Genomic DNA, 26,212 nt, shown 5'->3' on the forward strand with positions numbered 1-26,212 from the left:
CCACAACTGGCCAGTTTGGCCAAGAGGTGATCATGGGATACCAGATCAAAGGCTTTTTTGAAGTCAAGATATAAGACATCAATCACTTCTCCCTTGTCCAGGTGACCTGGCAGGCTGCATCTGGCTCATAGACTGCATTTTGCCTACCCCGATGTAGCTGCTGACAGAACTGGCTAGATGAGGGTGCTTCAGTGTGGGAGCTGTCTGCAGGCTAGCTCCTCACTGGAGTGCCCTTGTACCTCAGCCAGCCCCTCTTCAGCATGTTGAGCTGGGTCAGAGCAGCTCTGGGCTGGCAGGCTGATCCCCCAGGCTCCCTGCTAGCTGGGTCTGCTCCAACCAAGCGCAATATGCTGCAGTTCTAGGCACACACATAAACATGGTGTGCAAGAGCAATAAACTCTGGTATATATTGTGCTGGAGTTTATTGCCTCACATTAATTTCACATGTAGATATGCCTACAGAAGCCAGCATGTTGAGCAAGGAACTAACTGGGTTCAGCAAGAAGAAATTCTGAGTGAAGGTGGGTTTGTTAAACCTTATCTTTTCTGGGTCTTGGATACTAGGGCTGTGCAAAATGGCTGTGTTTTGATTCTGTTTCGGATTCGGCTGTTTCAGAGGACAGTGATTTGTTTCAGTGTTTCAGACTGCTGTCTTTTTCCACTGCTCTGCTGAATCTCCTCCAAATCTATTTTGAACAGGTTGCAAGCTTTACATAGCTTTACTGTCCAGCCAGGCTGCAGGACCCCGGTGGGGAGCAGAACAGGGCTGTGGGTGGCTCGTCTGGGAAGGGAAAAGCTCGTGTGGAGGGGAAGGGCCACTGCCCTCCATGCAGGCAAGGAGACCCCGGCACAGATGTTTGATCCCTGTCATGCCATGTCGTGGGGCAGGGAAGCAGCGCAGAGCGGTGAGCAAGCCTGCTGGTCCTTGCCATGTGACTTGCTTCCGCAAGGAGCAGAGATCTGCACTGGAGGTTTCCTTGCCACCGCTGCTGGCCCTGTGCTGCCCCAGCAACGTAGGGCTGTGCGGGGCAGGCAGCAGCCATGAGGAGACCCCACTGCTGATCTTAGCTCCCTGTGAAGCTGAGTCATGTGGCAGGGAACAGCACTAACCTGCTGAGTGTCATGGCTCTGCGGAGAGCAGAGATCCGTGCCAGGTGTCTGCTCGGTGCCACTGCCTGCACCACACTGCCCAAGATCTCTGCTCCCTGCAGAGCCAGGTTGCGTGACAGGGACCAGCACTATCCTGCCACATGACCTGGCTCCACAGGGAGCAGAGATCCATGCTGGGGTCTCCTTACCACCGCTGCCCATCCCGTGCAGCTCCGTGTTGTTGGGGCAGTGTGGGGTAGGCAATGGTGGTGAGGAGACCCTCGGCACAGATCTCTGCTCCCTGTGGAGCCAAGGTCCATAGCCAGGCAGCAGCTTACAGATGTTTCCCTGCAAATCCGGCTCCAAAACACCAAAATTTTCTTGTTCTTGTTCTGTTTCAGACCCTTCCATTTCAATTTGGATTTGGCATTTCAGGCACTGAATCAGTGCAAAACACCTCTGAAATGAAATGGTTGCTGAAATTTTGCACAGCCCTATTAGGCATCTTACTGTAAGCTGCAGAGAAGTAGCCATATCCAAGTGGAATTCACAATGGTCACCCATCATTAGGCACTTAAGAAAAATCAAGGAGGGACATATACTTTCTTTCAAATGGCAGGAGAATATAAAAACACCACTAACACCATTTTGTCCAGTTTTGAGCCCCGCACTTCCAGAAAGATGTGGACAGATTAGAAAGAGCCCACTGCAGAACAATAAAAAATTATTAGGATCCTGAGCAGCAAGATTTATGAGGAAAGGCTGAGACATCTAAGGTTATTTAGTCTGGAGTAAAGAAGACAGAGGGGAGATTTGATAATAGCCTTCAAATACCTGAAGGGCAATTATAGAGAGGATGGAGAGAAGCTTCAAGAAGGATGTGGACAGTTTGGAAAACGTTTAGCTCAGAGCAACAAAAATGATCAGATGCCTGGGAAACAATATGTATAAGAAAAGGCTTAAAGAGCTGTGGTCATAAGGGACAGGACTGGAAAGGATGGCCTCAAGCTTTGGCAAGAGAAATTTAGGTCAGAGATCAGGAAGGACTTCCTATGATTGTGGTCAAGCATTAGAACAGCCTACCTAGAGAATTGTAGAATCTCCATCCTTGGAAGTTTTCAAGAGCAGGCTTGACAGACACTTGACTGGGATGGTTTTAGTCAGTGATAATCCGGCCCTTAACAGAAGCTAGACCAAATGACCCCCTTCCAGCCCTAGTTTTCTATGATTCTTTGATCCCAACTCATTGTGCTTATTCTCTAGCCTAGTAAAGAGCTGAAGCAATAGCTTTCACTGCATCTGTATCTTATCATGTGTATGTGCAGCAGCTAATAGGACTATCTCCACCAAGACTTTATTGTAATGTGAAATTAGTAATAATAATAATAATAGTAATAATGGAGACCACAAGCAAAAGGGGGAAAACCAAAGATCTGAATACTAGAGTATTATGATATATATGTCATTTGGTAATGATGTAAAGCTATTGCTATAGCGAGACTTGTCAGAAAGGCTTTAAAACTAGACACAGAAGAAGGGATCAGAAGAAGGAGGTCTTTTCTTTGTAAAAAAGAACCTGGCACTATTTTCTACTGCATATGAAAGACTAACTCCAGCTGGTGACAGAAAACATAGGCTACCTCAATTAAAAAAAAAAAAGATTACCTCTATCTTCAGTTTTTGCAAAGAGTGTGGGAAAAAAAGCCAAGGTGAACTAGCAGTGATGGTAAACTCATGGGAAATGTGATTTCCAGTGGAAAAATGTATCAGAATAAATCTCATAGGTGGAATGATAGCATGATGTGTACAAGTTATCTTTGACAGAAAAGAAACTAGGTAAACACAACAGCCATGGATTCAACTCTCAACTTGCCTCTTTCCATTGCAGGTAAAGGATACTGGATTCATAGTTCCATCTTGATCTATCTCAAGTTATTAATTTCTTGCTGTGTATGGGTATATTCAGATTTTTTAGAAGTCTTCATCTGCTTTGTACTGGATGCTTGTTTTAATAAGGAAGAACTTTGCAAGTCAGCTGTATTTCCCCTCTGTATTTTCCCCACCTGACTTATGGACCTTCTAATGTAAAATTAGTAATGGTTTTTCTCTATGGATTTAGGTAGTGTTGTTAATGCAAATGAGAACAAATTGGCCAGAGGTTGTTTCTTGGTCTAAGAAAGAAAATCACTTTGAACAAGTGTTTGGAGAAGGTGGAAAGCAATGGGAATGAGGCACCAATATAGGAGGTAGAGAAATGAAGGTCCAAAATTATTTTGCAGAGCTGGCTTTAAAAGTTGTCAGGTTTTATTTCAAATTAAACTCTTAGCAATTTCAACCTACTTAATCAATAGCTTTTTTTAAAAATCTCATACAGTACATATTCACCTGACATGGAAAATAGCAGTATGTTGATTGCGACAGGGGGCCACCCCAGGGCTAGGTCTCGTATTAGCCCACCCACCTGTCTAGGGCAGTCTGCCCCATCTCACTTGCCACAACTGGATGTAACATTAGATATTATAAGCTGGAGGCTTCCCATTCACTGCCCCAATGTAAGGGGGCACTATCTACAGCCCCGTACTTCCCCTATAACTGTGGCCCATGCCATGCAGATGACATCCGTGAGGTGTGCTATGCTCTGGCTTGAGGCTGGGCCCAACTCAGCACACTGTTAGGCCTCTCTTGCACTGCGCTGTTGCAGGCCTCACACATACAGCCGTCCTCTCACTGGGGTCCCTACCACTCCTTCTGCTCTCACCAGGCTTCTCCTATCCTTGCCCTTTACCATGCCTCATTCATGTCACCCTGCTCCCTTAAGCAACCATGTGCGCCATCAGGTTTGTCTCTTCACTCCTTGGCTGGCCCTGGTGCAGCCATTTGGGCATCTACCATGACCCTCACCTCCACGGTGGCTGGGCAATTCACCAAACAGTGGGTTGACTCAGTCCCTGGCCCCTCATCGGGTAACTCAACTCACAGGTTGCCTAATTAAGGCCAATTACTTGCCTCTTCTACTCATGACTTCCTCTGAGCCACCTTACTTGACATTCACCCCCCCCTGTCTCTCTGGGGCCTCGACACTCACCCCCATCTCTGGGGCCTCTGGGGTCAAACACTCCCTCCTCATGGGGCTCAGATGCCCCCCTACCCTCATAATTACTCACTGAGGCATGGGGGCTAGGGTTACAAGGCACCCTTATCTGCCTTTTACTGGGGAGGTAACTGGCCTGGCATTTCTGGTGGACTATTCCACCCATCCCCGGCAGGGTGCAGTTTTCAGTCATACCCAGAACCAGGAGACTCCTGCCATCCCCATAGCTCCTGCCCTTATTTCCAAGATGTTTTCAGCAGCAGCTCAGCCAGGTGTTGGTCTCTTGGCTGCTGGCAGCAGACTGCTGCCTCTGCCCTGTGGCCTAGCCTTAAAATGGCCACCTCGTCAGGGCTGGCCTGCACCTACCAGCTGCTCTCAGCCCTTAAAGTAGCTGGCACCAAAGATGCACTGCCACATTGATTCATCAATGTCAGTTGCTCATGAAAAGCTCTCTCTTCTGACTCTGACGTAAACACTTCCAATTCAGAATATTTCTCACTTCAGTTAGAATCATGGTCAAAACATAGGATTTTTTCCATTTCCCTTTCTTTGTTGGTCTTTGTCACAAGCTTGGCATTTAATCATTCTGGTGCCCCTATCATCTGTCAAAAACAGAAGCAGATGATTGTAGTTTGAAGCAGAAGCTGGAGTTTTCATTCCTTGATTAGCTAATCTTTCACCACAGGTTAGTCAAATGGCCACTTAGAATACACAATGTCAAAGAAAGTGTCAGGGAATGACAAAAGGGTAATAATGGAATGAAGGAAATATAATTGACATATTAATGATCTGGAATAATATGTGAAAAGTAGGGCTGTGCGAGGCTTCGGGTGGTGATTTGATTCAGAGGAGATTCGGCCCGATTTGGTGGCTGAATCTCTGAATCTGAATCAAATCAGGGGACCAATTTAAAGGTCCAAATCGATTCAAAGCTCTCTGAATCTTCAGAAAAGATTTGGAGAGTGTTGATGATTTAGGCTGTCCCCAGTGGCTGCAGCAGGGAGCTGCAACCAACTCTAAGCTGGTAAGTACTGGCATGGGGGAAGGGCCCATGGCAGGACCCCTGCCAGCCCCCCTAATCTCCGACCACTCCCTCAGCCCCTGCATGGCTGCCCCTGCCAGTCCAAGCTCTTGGTACTTTAAAAAAAAGCCCCAGCTCAATGGGTGCTGCTGGGTGGGGGGCGATCCCTGCTGCCCCCTGCTGCCCCCACTGCCCCATGCTGCATGGGAGGCTCTGCATGAGCCCCCAACCCTGCCCCCTCACTCCCTCAGCCCTGCCATGGTTGCCCTGCGAAGGCCAATCCCCACTGCCCCATGCCACATGGGGGGCTCTGCATGAGCCTTGGAAGCACCGAGGCTCCTGCAGGAGATGTGAGTCCTGGGGCTTTTCTGGGCTTTTTTTTCTTAAAGGGCCAGAGCTGTCCTGGGCAGGGCACCCATGGGAGGGCTGGGGGGTTGGGAAGGTCACAGATCTCATGCAGAGCCCCCCATGCAGTGTGGGGCAGTGGGTGGCAGCAGGGATTGCCCCCTGCCCAGCAGCACCCATTGAGCTGGGTGTTTTTTTTAAACAACTGCTGGGAGCTGGGGCGGGTGGGGCAGCCATTGGGCGGGGCTGGAAGAGGGGCTGGGGATGGGCCTGGCTGATTCGGAGATTCAGAGATTTGGCAGCAGAATCAGATTCAGCTGAATTGAATCAAGACAGTGATTCGAATCACCAGATCGAATCACTGTTCCCTGAATCAGCCAAATCTGAATCCAATGTGAATACTAGCCACTTCACACAGGCCGAATGCAAAGTACCAAGGAAGTGTAGTGTTCTAATTGAACAATGATGGCCAACTGCTGCAATACCTATAGGGCAATCAGTCTAATATCCGTCCCTGGAAAAATCCTGGAGAAAATTGTCAAGGGATCCATCAATGCCAGACTAACAGAAGGAAAGCTTCTGAATGCCAGCCAACATGTCTTTGTGACTGGCAGGTCTTGTCTGCCCGACCTCATCTCCTTCTATGACCAGGTAACTTATGCCCTGGACAAGGGAGATTATGTGGGTGTCATATATTTGGACTTCAAGAAGGCCTTTGACTGAGTTCCCCATGATGTTCTCATGATTAAGCTGGGGAACTGTGGTCTTGATCATCATATGGTCCAAGGTCTAGGGAACTAGCTATGGGGTCAGACCGAAAAAGTACTAGTTTAAGGAAGCCAATCAATGTGGTGCAGGATTACCAGTGGAGTCCCTCAGGACTTGGTGCTCAGGCCAGTACTCTTTAACATTTTCATCAACGATCTAGATTCAGGAGTCAGATGTGAACTGGCCAAGTTCATGGATGATACCAAATTATGGGGGAAGGCCATCACACCGCAGGACAGGCTGGGAATACAGGCCAAGTTGGATACAGTCTTAAGGTGGGCTGACCAAAACTGGATGGCCTTCAATGCAGGAAAGTGCAAGGTGCTGAACCAGGGTAGGAAGAACCCTCAGCATACTTACAGGAGTGCTGCGCTTGCTACCACCATGACTGAAAGGGACTTGGGGGGGCGGGTTCTTGATTGACCACAAGAAGAATATGAGCCACCAATGTGATGTGGTGGCGGGCAAAGCTAACCAAACTCTGGCATGCATCCACTGATGTATCTCAAGCAAAACCAGGGTAGTCATCTTCCTGCTTAACTTGGCCCTGGTGAGACCACAGCTAGAGTACTGCATCCAATATTGTGCCCCCCACTTGAGGAAGGATGTAGAGAAGCTTGAAAGAGTCCAGAGGAAAGCCACTCATATGATCTAAGGCCTGAAGGGAAGGCCATACAAAGAGAGGCTGAGGGACTTGGGACTCTTCAGTCTGGAGAAGAAAAGTCTCACCAGAAGTCTTGGTAGCAGCCTATAACTTCAGGGGTACATCAGGACCTGGGAGAAAACCTGCTCACCAGAGTTTCCCAAGGGATAACAAGGTCTAACAGCCATAAACTCCAGGAAGGCCAATTTAGACTGGATATAGGAAAAAAGTTCTTTATGATGTGTGTGTCCAGGGTATGGAACAAACTCTCCCCAGAGGTGGTGCAAGCACCTACTCTGGACTCCTTCAAAAAACTGCTGGATTTATTTCTTGCTGGAGTCCCTTGATCCCAGCCAACTTCCTGCCGATGATCTCATGAGGTCCCTTCCAGGCTCTAATGTCTTTGAAATCTATGAAGACACTTTATTTCAAGAGTATTTTTCACCTGAAATTGAAAAAAGAATTCAACTCCATTTTTGCTAATGCCCTTCTCTCTGTGCATTTGCTGTCCATGAATGGTAAACTGGTTGAGTTGCTTTGGGGAACTACAAGTAGAAAGTTATGCTGTATTTATCAAATGTTGACAATATTTTGAGCAAGTTTATATAGACAGGAAAAGTGAAAATTATATTGAAAATGTATGGCTGCTTTCTTTGGCTATATGTTTAATCTTGCACAGACAATCTTGCACTAGAAATCTAATATTTTGTCAGATGTGGTTTGATTGACGGGTGTGGTACATTAGGCAAAGCCATTTTCCAAAGCCCAGAAAAGAAGTTTTAAACAAGTCACATAAAAATATATCATACCCTTTGTAACTACAACTCTTCAGGTACTTCCAAGCACTTCATCTAAAAGTAGCAAGAGAATATTTGATATATTTTAGTTCAGGAGTGGGCAATTATTTTGGGCAAAGGGCAGCTTACTGAGTTTTGGCAAACCATCTAAGGCTGCAAGACAGGTAGCCGGGGCAGATAAGTATTAATTTTCTAAAATCTTTAGGGGCCCTGTGGGCTGGATAGAATGGCCTGGTGGGTCACCACATCCTGGCCACCACTGCCTCCATTTCTCCTGTGGCTCTGGTGGAAGGGAAGCCCACATGGTAGCACCATGGGGAACAGGGTGGGTCAAATGGAGGGGCCCCTCATCTGGTACAGCAGATGGTCCACAGCCACTCTGAAGTAGGACACCCCTGATCTATGGTTTATGTCTACACTAGGGCTGTGTGAAGCTTCAGTAGCCAATTCAATTTGGAGGAGATTTGTCCTGATTCGGCAGCCAAATCTCTGAATCTGAATCAAATCAGGAGACCAATTAAAAGGTCCAAATTGAATCAGAAGCCTCTAAATCAATTCAGAAAGGACTTTGTGTCACTTCGGAGAGTTAGCCATAGACTAAACAGGCAGCAGTCCTTACCACACTGGACACAGCTGCCTCCATCTGGTAAGTCTATTGTGGTGGAGGGAAGGGGTGTGAGGGTGTGATCAATGCCCTCACAGCTAGGGGGGGATTGGGGCTGGGACAAGCTGCCCAGCCAGAGCAGGGGGAGCAGGACTTGGGGAGGGGGCAGGGGGGCATGGGATGTGGGCACAGCAGCACTGGGAGCTAGGCCCTACTGCTGCTTGCCCAGCTGGGGGGGTGCATTATGCAGGTGCGGCTCACTTCAGGCAGAAGGGGGTAAGCAGTAGCAGGGCATTGCCCCTACTCCCACCACTGCCACACCCACAGTCCCCACTCCCAGCACTGCTGAACCCACATCCTGCACCCCCTGACTTAGCTGGGCAAGCAGCAGCAGGGCATAGTCTCCCGCTTGCCCAGCTAGGGTTTGGCGGGGCACAGGATGCAGACACAGCAGCACTGGGAGTGGGGGCTCTGCCCTGCTGCTGCTTGCCCCCTTTTGCCCAGAGTGAGCTGCACCTATATCACACCCCTCTACCCACCCCAGCTGGGCAAGTGGCACCAGAGCATAGTCCTTGTTCCCAGCACTGCTGCACCCATATCCCATGAGCACCCCTCCGCCCCACCTGGGCAAGTAGCAGGCTATGCCCTGCTGCTACTTGCCCAGCTGGGGCAGGGAGGTATGGATGCAGGTGCACTCTGTCCTGGTGCCACTTGTCCCCTTCCACCCAGAGCAAGCCATGCTTGCATCACATCCCCACCCCCCAGGCTGGGCATGCGGCAGCAGGACACAGCCCCCACTCCTAGCACTGCCACACTTACATACCACCCCCCATCTCCCATCCCCTCCCTGAGTCCTGTACCCAAGCTGAGTAGCTTGTCTCAGCCCCAGGCCCCATCCTTCCCTCGCTCTGGGGGCATTAATCTGCCCCCTCACGCCCCTTCCCTCCACCCACAACAACAGACTTACCAGCTGGATGCAGCTGTGTCCAGTGTGGTGAGGACTGCTGCCTGTTTAGTCTATGGAGAAATCTCTGAAGTGGCGTTGAATCTTCAGATCCTATTCAGCCAAATTGAATCAGGACAGCGATTCAAGTTGCTGTATTAAATCACTGCCCCTCTGAATCGGCCAAATCCAAATTTGAAGTGAATACTTGCTGCTTTGCACAGGCCATCTACACCGTAGGCACTGCTATGAGTGCCCTTCAATGTAGACACACCTGTGCTAGCTAGCTATAAAGACAAGTAGCTGTGTAGCCACAATGCTTGACAGGGTAACCACCCAAATATTCACCTGTGTTTTCAGGCAGGTTTTTTAGCCCACACTGAGCTCCATGAAGCAGTTTCTACTCTGTAGATATACCCTGTTGCAGTTTTCATGACAGTTAAAAATCATAATAAGTAAATATAAGACTAATATAATATGAAAAGAACAAATACTGCAGCAGCCTCATAAAGGACAAGGGGAAAACATACTCAAGAGGGAACAGTAATTAAAAGACAATAATCCCTTCAAAACTGAGGCAACAATAGATCACAGAAAATGTCTGAAATGTCTGTCAGTGCCCAAGAGAAAAATAAACTCATTACTCTCAAGATTTGCAGGTAATACAAAGACTGATGAAATGGTAAATAAGAAAGTAACAGGTTACTGACCCAGAGCAATTGGGATAGCCTGGTAAGCTTGGTAAACTGGATGCAATCTGCTGAATCTGAATTTTTATACAATTAAAATGTAAGGTCACACACTGAGGAATACAGAATATAGGCCCCAGCTACAGGATGTATGGATTTTTCAAAAGCAGAGAAAGCAAAAACTTGAGGGTTACAGAGAGTAATTAAGGGCATGTGTAGATGAAACAAAATTTCCTATTTACTTTGACGCAACTGTGTTAGTGTTTGCACAACCCAGGACTTCCTGCTGCTTTAAAGTCCATTTAGAGCCTTAAACTAACACTATTTGGAGATGTTTTAATTTGCATCGCTTTCCAGTTACGCTACTCCAACTGTGGATTTTCATACAAACAGCCAGACAGTCCAAAGACTTCTAATTAATCTCTTTTGCCACGAGGGGGTACTGTGTTCTGGCCTCTAGCCAGTAGGTACCACCGTGTGGGGCTTTTTTTTTTACCCTCCTTCACTCACTCACAGAACAGAGTCAGGTCAAGTTGGGATGGATCTGTTTGCTTTCTTCCTGAGACCAATTATTATTATTTAAAATGGGGGATAGAAATAATCATATAATTTTCTACCCCCTTAATTGTTCGCCCCCCCGCCACCTATGATCTATGTCCTGTGCCCACCACCCATATACCCTTCTGTACTCCTGCCCCCCCAGGCATCCCCCTATACTCCCCCTCCCCCAGTACCCTCCAGCTGTGACCCCCACCATGTGCTGCCAATGCAGTGGCCATAGCTCTTGACAACAGCCGTAGCATCAACGTAATGGTAGGGTTTTTTGCAAGTAGTTGGAAATTTTGGAGGGAGTGAGTGGTTACATGACTTCCTTCAATACTGCAAACCTTCTCAGCTTCACTGCATTTCATTTCAGAGCCACAACCAAAAGTCTAAGGGCAGCAGGATGCTGGCTACCAGGCCCAACACCCAGGGTATGCAGCGTCCTGGGTGATATTTAGGTAATATGTCCCACCGACCTTGTGTGTGTGTGGGGGGGGGGAGGTGGGGGCAAAAGTCCATTTTTTCAACTGTACACGCAAACCTCCTTCTCTTCCTCTTCTTCCCTTTTCCTCCCTCCTCGCAGAAAACTTTCATGGGTGGAACTCGCCAGAGACAGCAAGCAGACCACAGCCCAATGGAGAGAGAGTGGAGTGCTGAATCTACTTTTCTTTCTTTTTTTTTTACATTTTGTATTTATTTTATTTTTATATTTTGAAGTTGTATATAGTTATTATTGTTGCTGCAGAGTTTTGAGTAAAGTGTTTTATTCTGTTCTATAGATGTGCCATGTTTTCTTTGGGGTGGTTGGGTTGGTTTTTGGAGACCGTGCCCATGGTGCAATGCTGTGCTTAGGGCGGGGGGGAGGGGGTAGTCATGGCATTCCTGCAAAGAGTTGCAGGGTGGACTATTATCAGAGGGAAGGAAGGTCAAATGTTTGTTAAGTGGTAGCTGGGGTGCAGTGCTTGTTAAGTGGTAGCTAGGGTGCCAGCATGTCTTGTAAGAAAAAAGACTAAACAACCAGCGGCAAGCAGGGAATCTGCAAAACTTATCCATGCATGGACCTCCCAGGGCCTTTAGCCTTTAGCAAATCTTTAAAGGCAATTTAGTAAGTCTTTAAAATGCATTATAATGCATATGATATGGTTGCTGAGGGGGTGGAGGTTTAGGATTAACACCTGCTGCTGCAGCTCCAAAACAGCTTCTTTTTTCTTTACAGGCTGTACTGTTATGGAAGGTGCGATGTAAAAATGATTTTTTTTCAATGCTTTTGTTAGAAATATTATTAAAATAGAAATATTATTAGAAATGCATAATGAATAGAGTGTTGTTAAAGCTACACAGTTTGTATCTCGTACCTGATAAGCAGAAACACCACCAAGGATATCTTGCTAATTTACTATCTCTTTGTAACACTAAAACACATACTCCTTAGCTTTCTCATGCAGATAAGAGAAATTGCAATTTTTAATGATCATGTCCTTGGGAAAGAGTGGGTTTGAACTTTTGGTAACCTGGAGAGCTTTTCTAAGCATGCGTAATTTGCTAATGCATATAAGCCTATCTGCCCCGCATACTTAAGTAGTTAATTATAATGCACATGGTACGTATGAAGCGACATGTTTACATATATGTTTGTATGAACCGGAAATGAGTTGTAAGAGTTCCTGCTTCTGCACACGTGCCCAGGAGGGAAGGGATAAAACCCAGCTGAGAGTTTTCTCTGAGGGCAGAGTGTGGTCTTTTGTCTTCGCTCTGACTCTACTTGCAAATATACCTTTTGTGTTGCTAATAGTGTGTCTGAGAGTTCTTCGCCTCCCAAGAAATGAACCGCGATTTCTGCAACACTTTCTTTGCAATCCAAAATTTGCATTACAAAATCCTGTGTGCAGCACCTTTCAGAGCCAGGTTTGCAGATGCAGCCCCTGCCCCACCCCTCAGGGGTGCAAACCCGCTCCTGCCCTGGAGACAACTCATCAGATTTTGTTCAGGATTGCTTTGTCCTTCCTTGCCATATCTCTCCTCTTAGCCTTCTCAAAGGACAGGGAAAAGGTGAGAGGAAAACAAACAGCAGCACTCCGAAGGCAGCCCAGGGTAATCTCTTCAGCTGCCTCTTCAGCTGCCTCTAGGCCTCTCCAGAATCAAGTGTATTCAGAAAGAACTTTTGATCCAAATTCAAGAAATTTTTTATACCTCCTTCTCATATACTAGGTATTGACCTCATCAGATGTGTCTCAGCTAAGCAAGGAGCTACTAGTTAGCCAAGGCCATAGTTTCAAAAAGTACTCTGCTCCCTATAGAGAGGCCAGAATAGTGGCTATCCCCAGGCATATTATTGAGGTGCCTGGAGGGGAGGCCAACCAATCTGATTTGTGTCCAGCCTGCAAAGCTACTGAACTTGCTTCCACCCCAGCTGGCTGCAAACCACTCCCCCTTCCCCTCCGCCTCCCAGTTCCATGCCCTGAAATGAAGCAGGAGCAAGTATAAATCAGAATTTTTTGTTCCTCATCTTTATTTTTTCATAATAAATTGAATTGCAATCAATTCAATTGAGAAATCACAATATAGCTAAAACAGTATAGACTTCTTTTTTACTCAACAATACTGCTCAAACATTTTTTTACACTACAGCAATTGCCACCAAATACAGTACAATAGGTTTAAACACCAATTCACAATATGCTCCCATGGTCCCTTGGATAATCCCTTGATATGATATGGATGGGTCAAGGGGGGGGGCCCAGCCATGGTTGCAAAGGCTGGGGGCCTCCAGGCACTGTTGGGGCTCCCTCAGGTGCAGATGAATGGTCCAACTCAGCTGGCTGGCTGAGTCAGGCCATGCTCCGCACTCTCCGTGTCAGTCACATTGTAACTTTGAAATGTTTCCTGGGCACAAACCTTACATGGGTGGGGGAGAGGGATGGAGGGAGGCATGGGCGGGGGAGAGAAATAATCCATTAATTTTCTACCCCCTCTTAATTTTTTTGGCCCTCACACCACTTATAGTGTATGTCCTCTCCCTCCCCGCCCAGGTACCTTCCTGTCCTCCTGCCCCGCTCCCCGTGTATCCTCCTCACAAGGCGGGGAGAACTTTCTACTATTATTTATTTATTTAAAATCTTCCTTCTGTTAGAAATGGAATATTGTTAGAAATGCACAGCCTGCATCTTACTCTTGATAAGAAAGAAATACTGTCCAAGGCTCCTTTCTCTCTCACCCTCACCCGCCTCAGTCTTTCTTATGCCTTAGTCTTTCTCATGCTGATTACAGAAGCTGGAATTCAATTGACTGTGGCCTTGGGGTATGAACTTTTGGCGAACTGTTGTAGTTTCTGGGCATGCTTAATGAACTGTTGCATATTCATCTCTCTGCCCCGCATACTTAAGTAGCTAATTATACTATACATGCGATGTATGTAATGATGTAACTACATGTATGCTTGTATGAAACGGAAGTAGCTGTAAGAGTTCTGGTGTCTGCACATGTGCTCAGGAGAGAGAAGATAAATTCCGCTTGCAAACACAATTAGTTTGTCAGAAGCTGATTTGGGCATCAATGCCTCACTCTGACCTTGTTTGCAAACAAATACATCCTTTTGTGCTGGCTGATGTTTGTGCGTCTGTGATCTTTGCAGGCCTCCAGAGAAACGAACCGCTTTTGTGCAACATCCAGATGAGCAGGGGTGCATGCCTGAAGCCGCACAAGTAGTAGGAGCACAAATTTGTGCTGCTACTTTGCGCTGCAGCACACGTTCCTGCACGTGTACTGTGGACAAACTGCCCTTATGAACCTCACGACTCTCAGTATGCTGGAGCAGCCAGGGTGCAAATGGAGCATAGAGACACTCTAGCCAGCACAGAGCTTCTGTTCTGGTACATGCTATTATAGTGAGTGCTGCACTGCTTTTTTTTGCTACTGGAAACCAGCCCCAGTCAGGTGGGTAGGGCTGCTGGAAAATGGAGTCTGGCCACCAGCAAGAGCCACCATTTTGCCCACCCCTGAACTATAACTTTGTTAAAGTCACCTATTACAGAAAAGCCCAAAATAAGTGACCTCCAAATAAAACAAGTCCCAAAAACCACAACCCACGACTCAAAAAATTAAAGTGAATTTTTTTTTAAAAAAAGCCCAATTATACTTATTATAAATGGACTTGGTAACCTTGCTTCAGTTCAGCAAGGTACTAAAAAATATACCTAATCTGTCAGTACATAGGTTGTTCTTCTGACCTCAGTAGGACTGCTTCAAGGTCTAGGACACAAAGTAGCCTAGAGAAATAAAAATAAAGCTCTATAGGGCAACATCATTCAGAGCCATCTGGCTGGAATGCTGTGAAGTTGCTCCAGAGGTGCCCTCTTCAACGAGCAGGTAATAGGGGCTGTTCTTTTGCTCCCTTCCACTCCCAAGGGAGCCTGTCAGTGAGCCCAATCATTGAGAGCCTGCTCTTTTCCCTACCAGGGAAAGAAGACTGGGGCAGGGCAGGGAGGGATGTGCTAATTGCTGAGATACTTTGCTCCAACATGTTTTTCCTTTAATCCAGCTGACTAAAGGTTTATGCCAAAAAATGTTTAGGGGAAAAAAAGCCCTCACGCCTTTTTTGTATGGGGAAATTAAGTTCTATACACTAAGGGCTATCACAGCAAAAACTCTAAAGGTCTGATATCAGAATCCTTGAAAGTCGAGTATTAGGGTGCTATTACAGGTTACCTTTAAACCATCCTAAATCTATGGAATGCTAGGCAGTGTTAAGGTTAAAACAATTTCAGACCAGTCACAGGATAAGGCTTAATGAGTGGTTTTCAACTTGTAGTCCATGGACCTCTAGGGGTCTGCAGACTCTTCCTAGGGGGTCCATGCAAGATGACTGTAATCAATCAAATGTATGTGAATACCCACAGTTACAATGCAACAGGGTCCACATCTCCGCTTGAAATTTCCAAAACAGTCTGCACTTTCATTCAAAATGTTTTAGGCATCAGTGAACAAAGGTTGAAAACTACAGCACTAGAGGGCCTGGTGAGCAGAGGTGTACCGGAGCCTGGACTATTTTTCCTCATGGAGCAGAGCCTGGGGAGTTAACTGTGTGGGCAGCATGGACCTGAGGGAAACATGCCTCCCTGGGCTCCATGCTTTCTTCATACTCTTCCCCTGCCAAAGAACACAAGAGGCTAGGGAAGGAAGCTCACCTCCCAAAATTCTCCTGGCTAAGGGAGAGCTGTCTGGATGTAGGGCAAAGGCTTAGCCCTCTGAGGGGAGGACCACATGCCTGTCTCCTAGCCCAAGGGCCTAAATTAGATCTGCTGAGGTCCTTGGAGCTGGCAGCATGGTGCCATTTACGCTAGGGTCATATCCATTGGGGGTGGGTGGGAGTATTGGGTTAGAGCCAATACCACCCCAAGTTATAGATCTTGGGAGGATGGAAAGTTTGACAGGGGTAGAGGGGCTGGAAATCGTGTATCCTAGGGTGCTGGATAACTGCAAATTGATAGCTTTACCTACAAGAAGCAAAATAACAATACCCTAGCTCAAGTTAGGTAGATCACCTCAAAATATAACCCTCACCCAAAGTGGTGTAATTTTAAGACACTCAGGGCATCTATACATGTTCTCTGAGAGCCGCTATAATGAAAGGGCCTGGAGTGTCTCATATCAGCATCCCCGCACTTCGAAATGGTGGTGGGGATGCTTTATCTAAAGCTCATTCAACAAGTTTTAGATAAAGTGCCCCTGCCACCATTTCAAAGTGTGGGGACACTTATGCATGAGATGAACAGGCTGGCTGGAGCACAGTAATTACTATGCTCTGGTGCGCTGTAATTACAGCGTTTTGTTGCGGCCTCCACACTCGTGTATAGGTACCCTTAGATGGTACTTAGCACTGTTTGACATCCTTTAATACATGGGAACTCCCATTTTAAGTGCCTTTAGAATGATTTAAAGGTAACCTGTAACACCTCCAAAAGTACAGATACGTGTTGTAAACTTTTCATGGTGCTGTTCTTATTGAAGGGTTCCATCTTGAGCAAGTTGCACCCAATTATTATTCAAAAATACAAGTGAACAATAAAACAACCCAGAACAAAGGATATTGATCAGGCATCCTTATAACTCTATAAATATACAAACTATTACTTCAACTTATTCATATAAAAGAGGGCCTGGCAACGGCACAAGCCTCAGTTTGGTCCTGGCTCCAGTGCAAGACACACAGGTCCCATGAGCCCAGGGACCCCCAGTGAGGCCTCAGGACCCCCAGTGAGCCCCGGCCATGGAGGGAGGGACCTAGACAGCTGGCAGCAGGCTCAGTGGGCCAAGGACGGTCATGCCCCCCACTGGCTCCTACTTGGCCCAGCTGCCCAGGGAGCCACATGACCAAGCTGCTGGTACGTGCACCAGGTTGGGGGGGGAGTACCCACCTTTCCTTCCTTTGGTGGGGAGGAGGAACCCCCTTAGTCCCTCTAGCCCCCTAAAAGCAGCGAGGTACCGGCCGGCCCTTCTGCACATGCATGCAGTTTAAAAAGGGCACGGCAATGGCACAAGCCTCAGTTTGGTCCCAGCTCTGCTGTGAGATGTACAGGTGCAAGCCCACTGCGCCCCTGTGAGCCCAGGGACCCTCAGAGAGACCCCAGGACTCCCAATGAGCCCTGGCCTGCCCCAGGTAAGCAGGTCTCTCAAGCTTCTCCACATCCTTTTTGAATTTTGGACCCCAAAACTGGACACAGTACTCCAGATGTGGCCTCCCTAAGGCTGAGTACAAGGGGAGAATGACGTCCCGGGATTTGCTTGAGAAGGATCTATGGATGCAAGCCAGTGTTTTGCTCACTTTACTAGCCACAGCATCATACTGAAGGCTTATGTTCATTTTGTGATCAGTCATGACCCCCAAAGTCCCTTTCATCTGTAGCGCGAACCAGTGTAGCACTGCTGAGCCTATAAGGTTGCTGCAAGTTTTTCCTCCCAAGATGGAGAACATTTTTCGGTGGCTTTGCACTGTCTGCTACTGCCAGAAGATCCTTGCTAGTTAATGGCCGTGTCTACATGAGAGGCTGACTATGCAGTAGCCCAATACTACTGTGCTGTAGTGTCATGTGGCAAAAACTGTATAAACAAGTGCTAAATAAATGCGCAATAATGACTGCACAGTAACATCTTGTGTAGACACAGCCAGTGAGAAGAATCTGAATTTGCACCTGCTTTTTCCTTACCATAAATACGGAGTCAACAAGGTGGCTGGAGCTGTGCATTGTGAAATTAAACTCAAATGTACAGCCCTAACACCTGATACCACTTTTAGAAGCTTATGCCAGGTCTTCTGCCTACAGTAGCATCTTCTGGAGAGAAAATTTTGATGTACTGTATTGCAAAGATACTTTATTTGACCCCTGAGTAATTACTTTGTCTCGCTGCCTACCATATACTTTTGAAGGCACTGACCGGTCATAGGAAAGCTAAAAAAGAACACACAACAAACACACAGCTTTTGGGTTTCTTTCAGCTGGTGGGACTACTGTATTGTAAACTTCCTTAGCAACTTTTATACAACAGTGTATTCACCTGAACTCCATTCCTGCTTTAACAGTGACCTTGTTTGTTAAGATGACTCATACAAACTTTGCACATTTTTTCCTTCTTTGGAAACTTCTCTCTCATAAGACATTAGTACAAGATAAAAATAAGACATGCAGGGGAGGGGAACTAGTCAGAAGTATTAAATTGTTTTTACAATGTGTTTTCACCAAGATATTATTATTAGGGGCATGTAATTTCCAAAGTGTGCTCTATAGAATTTGGATCTATTTTGAATTACGATGAAGGTGGAAAGAACCTCATCAGCTAGGGGCTTTGACAGTTCATAAGAATAAACGCTGCGGTTTCCATAACTTCGTGCCCAAACCTTGTCTTTGGATTCAGAATAGGTATCTACATCCTACCCTGTTCCTTTCAAGCTACCTCTGGGCAACCAATGCATTAATAAATAGGCAGTCCTCTTTGTGGTGGACTTTAAGGCTTGCTGTGAAAAAGGACTTGATCTGCATTTTTGGGAAACAGGTACAAAGCCTGCTGGAGTTTGAATTTCAGTAACCATTAATACATACTGTAGGCTAGGCCAGTTACCAATAATTAGGGCTGTGAGAGTCTTCGGATCCACTTCGGATCCAGACCTGCTTCGGATGCTCTGGCGTCCAACGCGGCACTTCTGGGTTGAAGCAGGATACCAGCAATGGTGTCCGGAGCTGGCTGGGGGCATCTGAAGTGCTTTGGGCCCACTTCAGATGCTTCAGAGCCACTTCAGCCATTTTGAGGCGATTAGAAGAGGGAGGGGGTGTAGGAGAGGGAGGGGGGAAGACTGACATGTAGGTAGCCAGTGAAAAGGATTTCTGCCTGGCTACTTTTCAAATGGCAGTGTCTGTGGGGTGGGACTAAAAAAATTGTAAAAGCCCCTGTTTCCAGCCCTTCTCTGCCTTTTGCAGCTTGTTCCCTGTCAGCAGCTGTGTGAGAGAGGAATGCTGTGTCTGAGACCTGCCTGCTGCTTTTTCATGTTATAAAAGAGTGGTTAGGATTTAGCTTAACTTAGCTTAGTTTAGCTGAGCTATTTAATTCAATTATTAGTAGTATTACAATTCAATTTATTTCTTTGAATTTTTTTTGGGGAACTTGTTTTGGAAACTTTGCAAAAGAAAAGTTGTGTTTTCCCAGCCAGTGTTATCTATCACTGTGCAGGGAGGCACAGATTGCTTGCTTGCACACACAAACACACACGCATGCGCACACCCATACACAGAGACCCAGAATATAAAAAAAAATCACAGCGGAAGAAGACAGACAGATATTTACAGAAGAGAAAGACACAGATAATATTTTGAGACACAAGAACACACAAAAATAATTTCATTCATACCACAAGATAGACACAGATATTCACAGGAGAACAAGACAGACAGATATACAAAAGGATTCACGCACACACACACACAGAAAAGCCTAGGAAAGATCAATATGAAGCGTGCTGGAAAGGCCAGGTCTTCTGGTAGGGGAGGGGGAGAGGTACAGGGAGAGCTAGAGCTGCAAGCCCCTCCATCCCAAACACAGACACATCCTATTCCTGAGCAGCCATGGCATCAGTGCTGCCAGCAGAAGCCAGGAGGTGGGAGCAGTATCTGCACCTAAGGTCCCTGCACCTGAACCACCTCCACTCAGTCCAGAAGTGGGCACCAGCAGTGGGATCGCTGTCTCCACCACCCAATTTCAGCTCTCAGTGTGAGCCTCCCACTTCCAGAGGAGCTGGAGCTGGAGCTGGAACCAGGGATGCTGAGCACGCTGGCTCAGGCACTTCTGGGGACTGAGGGGGAATCAGAGTTTGTGCTCCACATCCCTCAAGTTTCCCCTAGACCCAGGTCTCCTCCGGAAAGCAGCACCTTGGAGGAGACTGAGGTGGAGGCAAGTGGCTCGGCTGAGGCAGCTCCTCCTGCTGTTCAGCCTCAGCCTGCTGAGAAGGGGGAAAAGACAGGATACTCGCCCTCAACCCAGAAGCAGGAAAGTAGTGTAGTGTGGGATCATTTTGAGGTGGCAGATGATCCCACGTTTGCCATCTGCCAGCAATGCCGAAGTCATGTGAGCAGTGACAAGGATGTGAGACACTTCACCACGGCCATGCTGCTGTACCTGATGAGGCAGTACTCCCTTGCCTTCTTCCTGCTCAGCCTGGCTCCAGTGCAAGTATGCCAAAAGGGAAGTCCCCTGCTTCCTCCAAAGCCCCCTTCCCCACAAAGTAGAGGCAGGCCACCCTGGATCAGTGGGGGAAAGTTGGACAGAAAGGGGGGCATGTTCTCAAGGTGCCCAAGATCACCCTGAGTGTTGGGGAAATGCTTGCTCTGGATAGCCAGCCCTTCTTCCTAGTTGAGAGACCAGGGTTCAGGCACTTCTGGCCCCGTTTTACAAGGTGCCCACATGCACTACCTTTAGCAGAGTGGTGGTGCCCTCCCTGTATGAGGCATGCAGGGAGTACTTGAGGGAGGAGCTGCACAAGGCAGGGCCGCAGGTAACCTTGCATTTCACTTCCGACATCTGAAGCAGCCAGGGTGGCGATCACACCTACCTCGCCCTCACGGGGCAGTGGTGCACTCAGTCAGGCCATTGGTGGGCTCTACTGCAAGCCAAGGTGCTGAATGAGTCCCACATGGCAAGGGAGATCATGGGGGCCATGAACCGCATGGTGCTGTTGTGACTTGTTGGGCAGGCCAGGCTCACCTGTGGGTTCATGGTCACTGACAACGGGGCCAATATGGTGAAGGCTGTCCATGATGCCAACTTTGTTGGCAATCTGATGTGTGGCACACAGGCTGCACCTAATAGTGAGGGATGCCTTGGAGGGGAACAGGGCTGCCAGTGACAGCACCGCCACCAGTACTGCTACAAGCCAGCTGATTTCGATTTGCAGGAAGGTGGTGGGCTACTTCCACTGCAGCATCAAGTGTGGCAAGATGCTGCAGGAGAAACAGGCAGAGCTGATCATCCCGCAGCACAAAATCATGCAGGACGTGGAGACTCAGTGGAACTCCACATACCTGATGCTCCAAAGGTTGGTGGAGCAACAGAAGGCCATCCATCAGATGGTCTTGCTTGGGGAGATTGGGATCAGCGCCCCCCTGAACAGAGCTGAGTGGGGTATCATCTCCCAGATCTTGCTGGTCCTTAAGCCCTTCCTCGAGGCCACTGAGACCCTTAATGCTGGCAATGCCCTCCTCAGCCAGGTGATTCCCATAGCGAGGGAACTTGAGAACCAAATGGAGAAGTTCGTCAATGAAGGGGATCAATGTTCCTGGCTGGGGCAGGCCACTGTCACCAGATGTGCAAGCACTGGTGAGGCGGCTGAAGGAGGGCACCAGGAGACGGCTGGATCCCTTGCGGTCCAGTACAGTCCACATGATGGTGGGCATGTGCAACCCAAGAGTGAAGGGGAGCATGTGCGCTGGCAGCCCCAAAACCCTCGATTACTGGACGCAGGTGCTGGTGAACAAAGTCAGGGGGGCTGAAGTGCAGAGGCGAGGGGCTGTGGAAGAGGGGGATCCACTTTCCCATGCCAGCACTCCCAGCACCAGCACCAGCCAGTCTCCTCCACACCAGCCACTGCCAATGTGGTCCATGGGCATGGCTTCGCTGCTGGGGTCCAAACACAGCAGACCCCAGCCTCTGGCACGTAGCACCGAGGCTTCGGTGGCTACCTATCTTGCTGAGGAAGTGGAGCCACCATACTGTGACCCCTTGGCCTACTGGACCAGTGTTCCAAGCAAGGGTGTTCAGCACTGCTGGGGATGTTGTGATGCCCCACCATATCTGGTTGGATCCTGCTTTGGTGGAGCAGCTGGTGTTCTAAAGGTGAACCTCCCGCTGCTGGGGTTCCCCAAGCTCCACCTGCAGACAGACTGAGTCCCACCTTCCTCACTCCATCTGCAACAATTTCCTTTTTGGAGGTTTTGAAAATCCAAGTAATGCCCCGCTGTCAGCTGGAGGGGGCACTAACTGCATCACCAGCCAGGAGGGGAAGAACTTGTCCCTGCTGAGCTCATTTCCCTGCCAAAACAAACTTAGAGGTATGGGCTCTGGGCAAGGAGGAGGCCCCAGGTTCTGGGCATGACCACTAAAACTGCATCCTGCCAGGCTAGGGAGGCCTTAAATGCCAGGACCAATGATGCCCTGGTGAAAGGCAGGGAGGAGACAACATAACCTCCAGTTAACGCATGCATGCACAAAGTCCTACCTGGGGAACACCCAGACCTGTCACATCTTTGACAGGCTTGCTGCTTGCTGGTTGCAGTGCAGTGGTTTGCATTGTAATTTGTTCCCTCTCAGGATCAGGCCTGAGAGACTGGAGGCAGAGTGTTTTTTTGGTGAGGAATGTGCCCCCACATGTAGTTGGGTTTTGTTGTCTTTGATAGATTGTGGATTGCAGTTTGTGGGGGTACTTGAGATAGTTGGCAAGTTTTGTGTTTTGAGCTGTAGGAAGTTGGCTTCAGTTCTGGTGATGAGGTTAGGTGCTTGTTTGTATGTACAAACCACTTCTCAGAGCTGGGCCTACGAACTGCACTTCATCAGCCTCCTAGGTAGTAGGTACAGTAACTTGTGGATTCAATATACACAGTGGAGTTCTGGCACACTGTGACCAGCTGGACATCTGACACCCCAGGTGCCTCTGCACTTCTACTTGAGCTGCTACATCCCCCTTTTCCTCCAGCCTGTCCCTAACCCCCATTTCTATCACTGACTGGCTTTCTTCCCTGCATTGCGGGCCAGGCCAGCCTCTGGCTTCCTTACTATTCCTTCCATCCAGGACCAACTGCAAGTACTTCTTCAGCCTGACAAAGGGGTTTTCAACCCTAAAGCTTCCAAAGATACATTTTTTAAGTACTCCTTTTTTTCCTGTAATATACACATAGACATAAAAACACAGGATAAGCCATCACACACCATGAATAACATCATTATGTCCAACAAAACACAACATCCTTACTTCTTGCTCTCAATTCCTTTATAAAACGACAGGCTCTGTGACAGTTCTGCTCGGGTACCTTTGATGCTGCTGCTGATGCTACAAGCTAAGTTATTTTACCTGTCGTCACGTAAAGTGGTGGACTGGACATGAGGCTGTAGGGGAGGAGACGACCTTACTGGGGCACACTGCCGTGTTGTGCAGAGGCCCCAGCGCCAGGAAGGGTGCTCCTTAACAGACACACAGTGTCACCCCCCACATCATGAGTTTTGCCTATCAGCAGTTTGGGGTGCAGTGCCCCAAACGACAGACTCCCCCAGTGAGATGCACACAGCTGGCAGGCAGGCTTCGCGGACTGGCAGGGCCCAGCACTCAGGTCCGCACTAGGACACACACAGCTGGCAGGCATTGTGGCCTCAGTAAGAGCTACCACCCCTGCAGTTTTCAGCCCGCTGCACCTTAACACACACAGGGTCATTTGTGTCACAAGTTTTGCCTGTCAGCAGCTTGGGGTGCAGTTCCCCCACAACCCCTGCACCTATCTTCTTGAAACTTGGCAGGCTTTGTGGCCTTGGCAAGAACTACCAACCCTGCAGTTTTCACCCCCTGTGTTTTAACACATAGACGTGACAGGAGCTTTGCTTTCAAGCATTTGGGGTGCAGTTCCCTCCCAACCCCTGCACTGATCTTCTTGAAACTTGGCAGGCTTCATGCTCTTAGCAGAGGCTACCATCCCTGGAAGTTTCATCCAAATCATACAAAAAACAACAAAGTTATAGATCTTCCATTGATTCTTCATTATACCCTATAGCCGGATCTGCGAGGCAGCTCCAAAGCTTTGGAGCTGCTTCGGCCAGATCAAAGCAGAAACCCGGTCCAGAGCTCTGGATCAGATCGCGGCCATCTGAAGCAGCCAGATCCAAAGCCTGATCGGCTCGCTGCCAACTCACGCAGCCCTTCCAATAATGCAGTTAATTTCATGCTAGAGGCAAGTCCTAGTAATGAGGCAGAGGTGGGACAACTTATACGGATACAAAGATTGATCTGTCATAGTCATCAGTCACTGTTATAGATAATAGACATCTGTGACAGCTGCAGGTATCTGCTTTTTTCTACTGGCAAGAGTGACCTTGGAAAACATTGCATGCGACTTGGGTAGAAGCAGAAAGAACCTAAGAGGCAGTACCAATCAGAAACTCTTGTTATTCTAAGAGTCCTTATACAGTACATTGCCATGTCAGTGATGGGTTCTAGTCAATTCATAAGCAGGACAGAATTAAATCACTTGCAGTTTCTTCATCATGATATTTGGCAGAGATGATGAGAAACCTGGGGGTGAAGTGGTCCCAGGGAGAAGCTCTGTGAGAATTTCCTACAGATCCAAAGCGCCTCTGGGTTATGATTGTTATGGCAGAGGGAACTGTGGTAACTTCTAGTGCTGCTGAAAAATAATTTAGAACACTGATACTGTCTCAGAGGCAGAGCAACTAAGTCCATCACCAGAGGCGTTAGTCCCTCAGTATGAATGATAATAGTTTTCCAATAAACAGGGAAGTCATTAGCGAGTCTGTAAATGACTGAGGAGATCTATCTGACACATGCATATATGACTGCAGACATGGCAAAAAGTTCCAGGAGAAAGCAAGTATGTCCTGGAGATGTCAGGCCACAGCTGTTTTCCTTTGTCTCTCTCATCTCTCTACCTCCATAGTGAGGAGAGTTTGCTCAAAAAGAGCAATTCCTAGTACATCATAGTGCCTTGGAGGTGATTTAGGACTTGGGTCTCCCAGATTTTGATGTTAATATCAATTCAGTTTTGCCTTCAGTGTATCCTTGGCTCCCTTCTTTGGAGCCCATCTCTAGAGCAGTGACCACTGGTAAGTTGGGATTTTAGGACCTGTTTTGGAAGCCAATTGTCAGGCATCTTTATGATATGTCCTGTCCAGTGGAGGTGGTGCTATATAAATGTATCTCCAATGCCAGTTGTGTTTGCTTGAGCCAGAATGCTGGCACTCATTCTTCTGTCCTCAGATATGTAGGACTTTCTGAAGACGTTGCTGAGGGTAACATTCCACAGCTTTCTGGTCGGTGCTTTCCAGTTGCTGCTTCTGATATGTCATCCAATTTTCACACCAAGTTTCAGATAGCAGGATCAGGATGAGGACAGCCTAGTATATGAGAAGTTTGGCTTGGTTCTTGATGTTGCAACTATCCAAGACACAATTTCAGAGACATCCAAAGGCAGGACTGGAAATGTCTTTCTTGTGTTGAATATCATTGTCTATGTTTACTTTTTGGGAAAGGCGGACATCTAGATAGGGGTACTGCTCAATGTACTCCAGGGTTGCCCTCTAACTGTAATGTGTGGAGGAGCAGAAGGTTTATTTTGGATGGGTTGGTAAAGTTTCTTGGTTTTTATGAAGTTAACAGTGAGTCTAAGCATTTTATAAGCTTCACAGAAGCAGTTAAAAGCGATCTGAAACTCTTCAACTGAGTGAGCACACAAGAAGCAATCATCAGCATACTGAAGATCAGTAATGGAGGTCTTGGATTTGGAGTGTAACTGGTTATTGCTAAAGAGATTCCCATCCGTGTGATAGTGGATGCTGACTCAGGATGGAAACCTGTCAGCACTGAGATGCAGAATAGCTGTGATATAGATGGAAAAGTTGGAGCAATCACGGATCCTTTCTTGACTCCAGTTTTAAAAGTGAAGGGGTCCATTTCCAGGCCATTGCTTAGGATGTTGCTGTCATGTAATTGTAAAGAAGTCTGGTGATGGTAAAAAATGTTGGCAAGCATCCAAATCTCATCAAGCTCTTCCTTAGAGCCTTAGTCAAGTCAATGAAAGTCACATAAAGATCTTGGTATAGCTCGTGGCACTTCTACATCTGTTGAGCAACAAATATCATATCACTTGTACCTCTGACTGGTCTGAAACCACATTGGAACTCAGGTAGAAACTTCTCAGTGAGGCCAGAGAGTCTATTGAGGAGAATGCAGCTATGGGCAGGGGTGCAAAAGCACAATAATTGCTGTGCACTAGTCTATCTCCTTTCTTTATTATGGTAGCAATTCTGCAATCTCACAAGTCACTGGGCCTGTTAATGTTTCCAGATTTTCATAATAATAATGTAGATGGCAAGAGACTTTTTTTTTACCAGCTGAAATTTATAAGCAAGGTGGAATTCCATC

The sequence above is a fragment of the Crocodylus porosus genome, unplaced genomic scaffold, assembly GCF_001723895.1.
Source record: "Crocodylus porosus isolate Cpor-Errol unplaced genomic scaffold, CroPor_comp1, whole genome shotgun sequence".
NCBI classification, from domain to species: domain Eukaryota; kingdom Metazoa; phylum Chordata; order Crocodylia; family Crocodylidae; genus Crocodylus; species Crocodylus porosus.